The 11,798-nt window shown below is 45.9% G+C and overlaps 1 protein-coding gene across 1 annotated transcript in view; it reads right to left on the bottom strand.

Moving 5' to 3' along the window:
- LOC122562775 (uncharacterized) overlaps positions 1–10,560 on the bottom strand; it is a 139,897-nt gene extending 129,337 nt beyond the window's left edge. The window contains exon 1 of the mRNA XM_043715946.2: positions 10,315–10,560. The gene's annotated coding sequence lies outside the window, so the exon portion shown is untranslated. The remainder of the gene's footprint in view (positions 1–10,314) is intronic.
- Between the last annotated feature and the right edge of the window lie 1,238 nt (positions 10,561–11,798).

The raw sequence follows: 11,798 nt of genomic DNA on the forward strand, positions 1-11,798 counted from the left end.
TCTTGCATTGAAATAAATGCAGTTTAATTTATCAGTCCTACCTTGTCCCTGCCTGCCCTGACTATTTGACTCACTTCCTTTCTCAAAGGACACAGCTGGTCGGGAAGGTAAGTGACTGATATATAAAGAATTTACCTCGACGCCAACGGTCTTCTCACAGCAGAGCGCGGTGCGAGCTGGGCGGAAGTGAGGTTGGAGCGCAGAGCTGGTCGGGAAGGTAAGTGATTGATAGTTGAGTGGGTGTGTTCTAGACCCCAGGCCCTACATAGTAGGGCCTCCCTCCCATCCTCCTCCTCTAACCTAATTTTAAAGTCCACAGGTAAGCTACTCAGTGTTCTTGTTTCGGAGACGAGGTGTGGAGTAATGGCAGCGCAGGCAGTGGAATGTTCCTCCTGCAGGATGTTTGAGGTAGGGGTGACCACCGATACTCCTGCCAACTTCATCTGCAGGAAATACAGTCAGATCCTGCTCCTCACAGAACGAGTTAGGGACCTGGAACTGGAGTTGGATGAACTGAGGATTATTCGAGAGGCTGAGAGGGTGATAGATAGAAGCTACAGGGACATAGCTACGCCAGAGAACAGAGATAGCTGGGTAACAGTTAGAGGTGGGAAGGGGAGGAAGCAGGCAGTGCAGGGATCCCCTGTGGTAGTTCCCCTCAACAATAAGTATACCGCTTTGGATACTGGTGGGGTAGCAGGGGTAAGCTGCAGTGACTGGGTCTGTGGCACGAGGTCTGGCTCTGAGACTCAGAAGGGAAAGGGGGAGAGGAGGAGAGCGCTAGTTATAGGAGACTTTTTAGTTAGAGGGACGGACAGGCGGTTCTGTGGACATGGGCGAGACTCTCGGATGGTTTGTTGCCTCCCGGGTGCCAGGGTCCGAGACGTCTCGGACCGTGTCTTCAGAATCCTTAAGGGGGAGGGTGTGCAGCCAGAAGTCGTGGTGCACATTGGCACCAACGACATAGGTAGGAAGAGGGGTGGGGAGGTCATTCAAGAGCTCAGGGAGTTAGGCTGGAAGCTAAAAGCTAGGACGGACAGAGTCGTCATCTCTGGGTTGTTGCCGGTGCCACGTGACAGTGAGGCAAGGAATAGGGAGAGAGTGCAGTTGAACACGTGGCTGTAAGCATGGTGTAGGAGGGAGGGCTTCAGGTATTTGGACAATTGGACTGCATTCTGGGGAAGGTGGGACCTGTACAAGCAGGACGGGTTGCACCTGAACCAGAAGGGCACCAATATCCTGGGGGGGTAGGTTTGCTAGCACTCTTCGGGGGGGTTTAAACTAATTTGGCAGGGGGATGGGATCCGGACTTGTAGTCCAGCAAGTAGGCTAGCTGTTTGTCAGGATGTCCAAGTGTGTGGGGAGGCTGTGAAGAAGGTAGCACAGACAGGGAATACTTGCGGACACAGAGATGGGTTCAAGTGGGTATACTTCAACGCAAGGAGTATCAGAAATAAGGTGGGTGAACTTAAGGCGTGGATCGGTACCTGGGACTCCGATGTTGTGGCCATCATGGAAACGTGGATAGAAGAGGGACAGGAATGGTTGTTGGAGGTTCCTGGTTACAGATGTTTCAGTAAGATTAGGGAGGGTGGTAAAAAAGGAGGGGGGGTGGCATTGCTAATTAGAAATGGTATAACGGCTGCAGAAAGGCAGTTCGAGGGGGATCTGCCTTTGGAGGTAGTATGGGCTGAAGTCAGAAATAGGAAAGGTGCGGTCACCTTGTTGGGTGTTTACTATAGGCCCCCCAATAGCAGCAGAGATGTGGAGAAACAGATTGGGAAACAGATTTTGGAAAGGTGCAGAAGCCACAGGGTAGTAGTCATGGGCGATTTCAACTTCCCAAATATTGATTGGAAGCTCTTTAGATCAAGTAGATTGGATGGGGCGGTGTTTGCGCAGTGTGTCCAGGAAGCTTTTCTAACTCAGTATGTAGATTGTCCGACCAGAGGGGAGGCCATATTGGATTTGGTACTCGGTAATGAACCGGGACAAGTGATGGGCTTGTTAGTGGGTGAACATTTTGGTGATGGTGACCACAATTCTGTGACTTTCACCTTGGTTATGGAGAGAGATAGGTGCGTGCAACAGGGTAGGTTTTACAATTGGGGGAAGGGTAATTACGATGCTGTAAGACAGGATCTGGGGAGCATATGTTGGGAGCATAGGCTGTCAGGGAAGGATGTCGTGGAAATGTGGAACTTTTTCAAGGAACAGATACGACGTGTCCTTAATATGTATGTACCTGTCAGGCAGGAAAGAAATGGTCGTGTGAGGGAACCTTGGTTGACGAGGGAGGTTGAATGTCTTGTAAAGAGGAAGAAGGGGGCTTACATCAGGTTGAGGAAACAGGGTTCAGACAGAGCAGTGGAGGGATACAGGATTGCCAGAAGGGAGCTGAAGAAAGGGATTAGGAGAGCTAAGAGAGGGCATGAAAAATCTTTGGCGGATAGGATCAAGGTTAACCCAAAGGCATTTTATGCGTATGTGAGAAACATGAGAATGACGAGAACGAGGGTAGGTCCGATCAAGGACAGTAGTGGGAGACTGTGTATTGAGTCGGAAGAGATAGGAGAGGTCTTGAATGAGTACTTTTCTTCAGTATTTACGAACGAGAGGGACCATATTGTTGAAGAGGAGAGTGTGAAACAGACGGGTAAGCTAGAGGAGATACATGTTAGGAAGGAAGATGTGTTGGACATTTTGAACAACTTGAGGATAGACAGGTCCCCCTGGGCCTGACGGGATATATCCTAGGATTATGTGGGAAGCAAGAGAGGAAATTGCAGTACCGTTGGCAATGATCTTTTCGTCTTCACTGTCTACGGGGGTGGAGTTCAACCCTGCCAAGTGTGAGGTTGTCCATTTTGGAAGGACAAATAAGAATGCGGAATACAGGGTTAATGGTAGGGTTCTTAGTGAGGTGGAGGAACAGAGGGATCTTGGGGTCTATGTTCATAGATCTTTGAAAGTTGCCACTCAGGTGGATAGCGCTTGTAAGAAGGCCTATGGTGTATTAGCGTTCATTAGCAGAGGGATTGAATTCAAGAGTCGTGAAGTGATGTTGCAACTGTACAGGACTTTGGTTAGGCCACATTTGGAGTACTGTGTGCAGTTCTGGTCGCCTCACTTTAGGAAAGATGTGGAAGCTTTGGAGAGGGTGCAGAGAAGATTTACCAGGATGTTGCCTGGAATGGAGAATAGGTCGTACGAGGATAGGTTGAGAGTGCTAGGCCTTTTCTCGTTGGAACGGCGAAGGATGGGGGATGACTTGATAGAGGTTTATAAGATGATCAGAGGAATAGATAGAGTAGACAGTCAGAAACTTTTTCCCCGGGTGCAACAGAGTGTTACAAGGGGACATAAATTTAAGGTGAAGGGTGGAAGGTATAGGGGAGATGTCAGGGGTGGGTTCTTTACCCAGAGTGGTGGGGGCATGGAATGCGCTGCCTGTGGGAGTGGTAGAGTCAGAATCTTTGGTGACCTTTAAGCGGCAATTGGATAGGTACATGGATGGGTGCTTAAGCTAGGACAAATGTTCGGCACAACATCGTGGGCCGAAGGGCCTGCTCTGTGCTCTATTGTTCTATGTTCTATGTTCTAAATGTACCAGTCTCAGATCGATCTCTTTCTTCACTATCTCCCTGGGTCCCACCCCGCTCCCCCCAACCCCCACCATCACCCCTCCGTGCCCCCTTATTGATTTAAATCCTTCCAAGCAGTTCTAGCAAATTTCCCTGCCAGTATATTAGACCCCTTCCAATTCAGGTGCAATCCGTCCTTCTTGTACAGATCACTTCTATCCCAAAAGAGATTCCAATGATCCAAAAATGTGAACCCTTCTCCCATACACCAGGTCTTCAGCCGTGCATTCATCTGCTCTATCCTCCTATTCCTAGCCTGTACCACGGGGAGTAATCCAGATATTTACTTTTCTCGAAGACCTCCTTTTTAAATTCCTGCCTAATTCTCTGTAATCTCCCTTCAGAATCTCAACCTTTTCCCTTCCTATGTTGCTTGTTCCAATGTGTATAATGACCTCCTGCTGGTCCCTCTGCCCCGTAAGAACATTCTGCACCCTCTCTGAGACATCCTTGATCCTGGCACCAGGGAAGCAACACACCATTCTGATTTTTCGCTGCTAGCCGCAGAAATATCTATCTGTACCTCGGACTAGAGAGTCCCCTAACACAGTCGATCTCTAAGAACCCAGCATACTCCACACTGCATTAAAGCCAATCTTGGTACCAGAAACTTGGTTGTTCGTGCTACATTCCCCTGAGAATCCATCACCCCCTACATTTCCAAAACCACATACTTGTTTGAAATGGGGATAGCCACAGACTGCTCCTGCACTACCTGCCTACCTCTCTTACATTTCCTGGAGTAAACCCATCTACCTGTCTGTATCTGCTACTTTTCTCCCTTCCTATAACTGCCATCCATCACACCTCCTTGCTCTTGTAAATTCCTCATTGCCTCTAACTGTGTCTCCAACCAATCCATTTGATCTGATAGAATTTGCTGCCAATGATATTTATTGCAGATATAATCCTCAGTAACCCGTAAACTCTCCCTAACCTCCCACATCCGACAAGAACAGCATATCACTCTACTAAAGGCCATTTTTGCTTCTTCCAATCTGCTGACCCAGAAAAATAGCACCATCTTAATCCTCTACAAAACACTGCTCCAAGCTAACTTAATACTTAGGCTTATATTTTTAAGTTTAATCAAGAGACATATCTCAATAAAACATATAATCAAGAAAGAACCCACTCTACACACTATTGCAGACTTACAGCAAGACTATGCTTAAAACTATCCACTTATCTGTTTCTGTGCTGTGACCTCTCCCAAACAGGTTCCTCTAAGATTAGTTGTGAATTTCACTGTTTGTTAATTTTCCCAGACCCACTCCGATGTCCAGTGATAAATGAATTCAAGCAGCAAAGGCCGTAAGTGCGCAGGCTCACTGCTGTGTCAGTTAGCAGTGTGGGTTTCTCTCTCTCTCTCTCTCCTGCATCAACATCACCATGTGCTGCCTTTGTCTGTCCCTCTCCTTTATAAAAGTGCTGTTGTTTTGACTTTCTTGTTGAAACTACCCCTATTTGTCTTTTTTGTGAGGGGTGTTAAGGTTAGTTGAAATCCGCATTGCTCCTTGTTTTCACAAAGAGCAGAAAATAAATACAAATGTTTGCTGTTGGTGACTAGCTTGGAAGATAATGCAAACTAGTTATTGATTTAAAGGGCATGCAGATGATTCGGCAACACATGTACCAACCCCAGGTAGGGAATGTTGCTGAAGAAAGAGACCTTGGAGTGCAGGTTCATAGCTCCTTGAAAGTGGAGTCGCAGGTAGGTAGGATAGTGAAGAAGACGTTTGGTATGCTTTCCATTATTGGTCAGAGTATTGAGTACAGGAGTTGGGAAGGTCATGTTGTGGCTTTACAGGACATTGGTTAAGCCACTGTTGGAATATTGCATGCAATTCTGGTCTCCTTCCTATCAGAAGGATGTTGTGAAATTATAAAGGGTTCAGAGAAGATTTACAAGGATGTTGCCAAGGTTGGAGGATTTTAGCTATAGGGAGGGGTTGAATAGGCTGGGGCTGTTTTCCCTCGAGCATCGGAGGCTGAGGGGTGAACTTATAGAAGTTTATAAAATCATGAGGGGCATGGATAAGAGAAATAGACAAAGTCTTTTCCCTGGGGTGAGGGAGTCCAGAAGTAGAGGGCATAGGTTTAGGGTGATGGGGGAAAGATATAAAAGAGACCTAAGGGGCAGCTTTTTCACGCAGAGGGTGGTACATGTTTGGAATGAGCTGCTAGAGGAAGTGGTGGAGGCTGGTACAATTACAACATTTAAAATGCATTGGAAGGGTTTGGAGGGATATGGGTTGGGTGCTGGCAGGTGGGACTAGATTGGGTTGAGACATCTGGTCGGCATGGATGGGTTGAACTGAAGGGTTTGTTTCCATGCTGTACATCTCTATGACTCTATGACTGGCAGCACGGTTGGACGACCAAAGGTAACCAGCCACAATTTAATTTTGAAAAAGGAGTGAGAACCAGTTCTAACTGACTTTGGCAGGTGCAGACTAAGGTTGGAAGCGTCGGACTGGCTGCTGTGTTTTACTCTCTCTAATTTTATATCCAGTTAAAGAATTGTTGAATGTTCTGAGAAAAGAATTCCAGTCTCTACGAAATAAATGGGGGAGATACTAAATGAATATTTTGCATCAGTATTTACTGTGGAAAAGGATATGGAAGATATAGACTGTAGGGAAATAGATGGTGACATATTTCAAAATGTCTAGATCACAGAGGAGGAAGTGCTGGATGTCTTGAAATGGTTAAAGGTGGATAAATCCCCAGGACCTGATCAGGTGTACCCGAGAACTCTGTGGGAAGCTAGAGAAGTGATTGCTGGGCCTCTTGCTGAGATTTTTGTATCATCGATAGTCACAGGTGAAGTGCTGGAAGACTGGAGGTTGGCAAACGTGGTGCCACTGTTTAAGAAGGGTGGTAAGGACAAGCCAGGGAACTATAGACCAGTAAGCCTGACCTCGGTGGTGGGCAAGTTGTTGGAGGGAATCCTGAGGGACAGGATGTACATGTATTTGGAAAGGCAAGGACTGATTTGGGATAGCCAACATGGCTTTGTGCTTGGGAAATCATGTCTCACAAACTTGAGTGAGTTTTTTGATGTAGTAACAAAGAGGATTGATGAGGGCAGAGCAGTAGATGTGATCTATATGGACTTCAGTAAGGCGTTTGACAAGGTTCCCCATGGGAGACTGGTTAGCAAGGTTAGATCTCATGGAATACAGGGAGAACGAGCCATTTGGATACAGAACTGGCTCAAAAGTACAAGACAGAGGTTGGTGGTGGAGGGTTGTGACCAGTGGAGTGCCACAAGGATCGGTGCTGGGCCCTCTACTTTTTGTCATTTACATAAATATTTGGATGCGAGCATAAGAGGTACAGTTAGTAAGTTTGCAGATGACACCAAAATTGGAGATGTAGTGGATAGTGAAGAGGGTTACCTCAGATTACAACAGACTCTGGACCAGATGGGCCAATGGGCTGAGAAGTGGAAGATGGAGTTTAATTCAGATAAATGCGAGGTGCTGCATTTTTGGGAAAGCAAATCTTAGCAAGACTTATACACTTAATGGTAAGGTCCTAGGGAGTGTTGCTGAAGAAAAAGACCTTGGAGTGCAGGCTCATAGCTCCTTGAAAGTAGAGTTGCAGGTAGATAGGATAGGGAAGAAGGCATTTGGAATGCTTCCCTTTATTGGTCAGAGTATTGAGTACAGGAGTTGGGAGGTCATGTTGCGGCTGTACAGGACATTGGTTAGGCCACTATTGGAATATTGTGTGCAATTCTGGTCTCCTTCCTATCGGAAAGATGTTGTGAAACTTGTAAGGGTTCAGAAAAGATTTACAAGGATGTTCCCAGGGTTGGAAGATTTGAGCTATAGGGAGAGGCTGAACAGGCTGGGGCTGTTTTCCCTGGAGCGTCAGAAGCTGAGGGGTGACCTTATAGAGGTTTACAAAATTATGAGGGGTATGGATAGGATAAATAGGCAAAGTCTTTTCCCTGGGGTTGGGGAGTCCAGAACTAGAGGGCATAGGTTTAGGGTGAGAGGGGAAAGATATAAAAGAGACCTAAAGGGCAACTTTTTTACACAGAGGGTGATAAGTGTATGGAATGAGCTGCCAGAGGATATGGTGGAGGCTGGTACAATTGCAACATTTAAGAGGCATTTCGATGGGTATATGAATAGGAAGGGTTTGAAGGGATATGGGCCGGGTGCTGGCAGGTGGGACTAGATTGGGTTGGGATATCTGGTCGGCATGGACGGGTTGGACCAAAGGGTCTGTTTCCATGCTGTACACCTCTATGACTCTAAGTAAATAATTCTGCAAGTCTACTGAATTTACATTCACAAATGATTTCAAAATTAGATGTATTCATTATCCAAGGATTGCATAAATGCTTGGCGCTTGAAGGTCTTTAATTGAACTGGCAATTTATAATTATTTTATTTTCTTTCTTATTATACCTTAACTGTGTCTGTTGGTCTGTCTGTGTGTGAGTGGTGGGTTATGATCAAACAAGATTGGATTTAAATTTGTTTATATTCATTAGATTACTTTGTTGTTTAGCTTTGTCCTCAAAGGTTACAGTCTGAATATGAAATTGTTCATTTTTGTTTAAGTTATAAATTTGGTGTCCAAAACCTGCTATTCGTAAAGCCTGGTTCTGAACATTTGGACAATTTTTGAGGGTCATTGAATATTTTAACTTCACTGTGTTGTGAATCCAGTGACAATAAAGCTGATTTGGTTGGTTTGTTATCCCTGTGTTGTAACACAAAGATTCAACAGAAGGTGAAGGTGCAGTGTAAACTGGGCTGGTATTATCAGAATAAAACAGGTTGTTGAACTAAGGCTTTACTTCTCCAATCATATTTCCACACGATTTCAAAGTCCTTTGCAAGTTCTTGCACGAGAATTATAAGAAATAGGAGTAGGCCACTCCACCTTTCCATATGGTGCTGGGCTGATCTAACACTCCTCATTCCTCACAACCCTTGATTCTCCTATTGATCGAGAACCTTGGTAAGGCATATGAGGGCAGGACTTAACACTTAATGTTAAGTCCTGGAAAGTGCTGGTGAACAAAGACACCATGGGATGCAGGGTCTTGGTTCCTTGAAGGCAGAGTCACAGGTAGACAGAGTGGCAAAGAAGGCTTTTGGAATGCTTGCCTTATTTGGACAGTGCATTGAGTACACGAGTTGGGGTGTCACATTGTGGCTGTACAGGACATTGGTTAGATCACTTTTGGAATTCTGCGTTCAGTTCTGTTCGCCCTTCTATAGGAAAGATGTTATTAAACTCAAAAGGGCTATTTTCCCTGGAGCATCAGAGACTGAGGGTTCACCTTATAGAGATTTATAAAATCGTGAAGGGCGTAAATAAGATAAATAGTCAGGGTCTTTTTCCCAGGGTAAGGGAGTCCAAAACTAGAGGGCATAGGTTTAAGGTGAGAGGAGAAGGACTTAAACCATTATCACATAGAGGGTGGTTCGTGTGGAACTAGCTGTCAGAGGAAGTGGTGGAGGGTCGTACAATTATAACATTTAAAAAGCAAAGGATGGGTAGATGATGAGGAAGGGGAGGAGGGATATGGGCCAAGTGCTGGCAAATGAGACTAGATTAATTTAGGATATGCGGTCAGCATGGACAAGTTGGACCGAAGGGTCTGCGTCCATGCTGTACATCTGTGTGACTCTATGAGTCTATAATTTATTCAATGTCTTAGTGCGACTGAAAGGCTCTACACATTCAAAATAATCTCCTTTGTCAGCCATTTAAATGGTAGCCATGATGTGGAAGTGTCGGTGTTGGACTGGGGTGGATAAGGGCAGACCGCGACACATAAGTTGTGGTCCAATAGGTTTATCTAAAACCACAAGCTTTTGGAGCACTGCCCCTTCATCAAGTGAAGTGAAGATCACCGGGTCAAGTAAACTCTCCCAGACAATCAGAATGACCACGCACGCTGCTTTAAGCGGAAGCTAAACAGGATGAGATTGCAGCAACTCAGGGAGTAGCAATGTTGTCCAGTCTTGAACCAAGTTATACATCATAAACCAAGTTATTCATGTACAATACTAATCCCCATCAGTCAAACAGCTCCCCACCAACCACCTCCAAAACAAAAATGGCTCTGTTCACTAAATGTGCTTCAAGTGTCACCATCACATTTGGCAACTTGCCTGAGGGGCACTCTCATAATGTTTTTTTCTGGATTTAGTTAAATTTCCACATTTTTCCCACTTAGAAAAATTACTTCTGCATCTTGCATCCTACCAGAACCAATTATTTCTAAATTGAATGTGACAGGCCTGATTCAGATTGCAGCTGTTGACAAGGAGAGAGGAGGTAGGCTGTACGTTAGTCACTCGGCCTGAAACAACACTATCCAATGAGTCCCACACCCCCTGGTGTTACCCAGTAGCCCAGGAAATGGCTTCCTTTCCAATTATGTGTCCAGTTCCTTCTGAAAGTTACTATCAAATCCACTTCATTTCATTTCAGTGAGTACATTCCAGATTCTAATAACTCTCTGAGTAAAAAAATTTCTCTTAGCTCTCCTCTGGCTGTCTTGCCAATTAGTAAACCATTCAGGATTTTCAGCACAACTATTTAATCATTCCTTAACATTGTTCTCTCGGCTTCAAAAGTAACTGCACATTACTGAGATCCCTCATTTGTGATGCCAAAGAATTAGCCTCACCTTTAAAGTCTGGTTTTAATCCAATGTGTAATCCAGGCAGGGTACGTATCTCTATCTGGGAGCTGTGAGGGATTGAAAGTCAGGCGAATCAGATGAGGGGAGCTCCTGGCAGATTCAAAGCTGAAACAAAGCTGCTGTCACAGCTGAGCACCAACAGTGTTCACGTCCGAGTCTCATACAGAAAAGTACCGCCCTCTGTTAAACTGCCCTTCAGGTTGCTTCATTTGGTTTGTGCAACACAGTAGTAGGATCAAATGTAACCACATTACACACATCACCCATTGCAGCTGCCTCCCACCAGCTCCAAGTTAAATATTTGTCAGCGCACTCGGTGGGTCAACGCTCTGAATATTGCAACACAGAGCAGAGGGACTTCGGGCCTGAGGTGAGTTAGTCAAGGTGGGCAACAGCAGCCTAACTGGCACAAGGGCACATTCGGTCAATACGCTGCCATCGAAGGCCCTGGCTTCAGCCTGTCGAGCTGGGGAGGTGTTGCTCTGAGTGCTCACAACCCCCAGAGTTAGGGAAGACTATTAGCAAAGTTTCAGGAAATATATTTTAAAATTTGATGACGTGGGCTAGGCCAGCATTTATTGGCCTTCCCTAATTGTCCAGTGTCAATCACATTGATGTGGGTCTGAAATTATGCGTAGGCCAGACCCTGGGTAAGGAGGGCAGATTTCCTTCCTCAAAGGACATTAGTGAATCAGATGGGTTTTTATGACAATCAACAGTGTCATATGGTTAGCCATTAAGGTGACTTTTATTTAAATTCAAATTTCACCATCTGTCATGGTGGGATTCTGGGATTTTCCAGAAAATTAACCAGAAAATTTTCCAGACAACATTTCCCATGATATTACTGCTGCATCACTGGCTAAGGATCAGTAACTTTTATGTTTAAGGTAGACAAAATGTGAGATCTAGGGGACCTCCACACACATTATTTACTGCATCCGCTGCATCCGATGTGGCCTCCTCTATTGGGGAGACAGGCCACCTACTTGCGGAACGTTTCAGAGAACACCTCTGGGACACCCGCACCAACCAACCCAACCGCCCCGGGGCAGAACACTTTAACTCCCCCTCCCACTCCGCCAAGGACATGCAGGTCCTTGGCCTCCTCCATGGCCAGACCATGACAACACGACGCCTGGAGGAAGAGCGCCTCACCTTCCGCCTAGGAACCCTCCAACCACAAGGGATGAATGCAGATTTCTCCAGCTTCCTCCCCCCACCTTATCTCAGTCCCAACCCTCGGACTCAGCACCGCCTTCTTGACCTGCAATCTTCTTCCCGACCTCTCCGCCCCCACCCCCTCTCCGGCCTATCACCCTCATCTTAACCTCCTTCCACCTATCGCATTCCCAACGCCCCTCCCCCAAGTCCCTCCTCCCTATCTTTTATCTTAGCCTGCTTGGCACACCCTCCTCATTCCTGAAAAAGGGCTTATGCCCGAAACGTCGATTCTCCTGCTACTTTGA

The sequence above is a fragment of the Chiloscyllium plagiosum genome, unplaced genomic scaffold (genome assembly GCF_037043375.1).
Source record: "Chiloscyllium plagiosum isolate Xiang-an unplaced genomic scaffold, Cpla_swu_hap1 HiC_scaffold_24, whole genome shotgun sequence".
In the NCBI taxonomy this organism is placed as follows: domain Eukaryota; kingdom Metazoa; phylum Chordata; class Chondrichthyes; order Orectolobiformes; family Hemiscylliidae; genus Chiloscyllium; species Chiloscyllium plagiosum.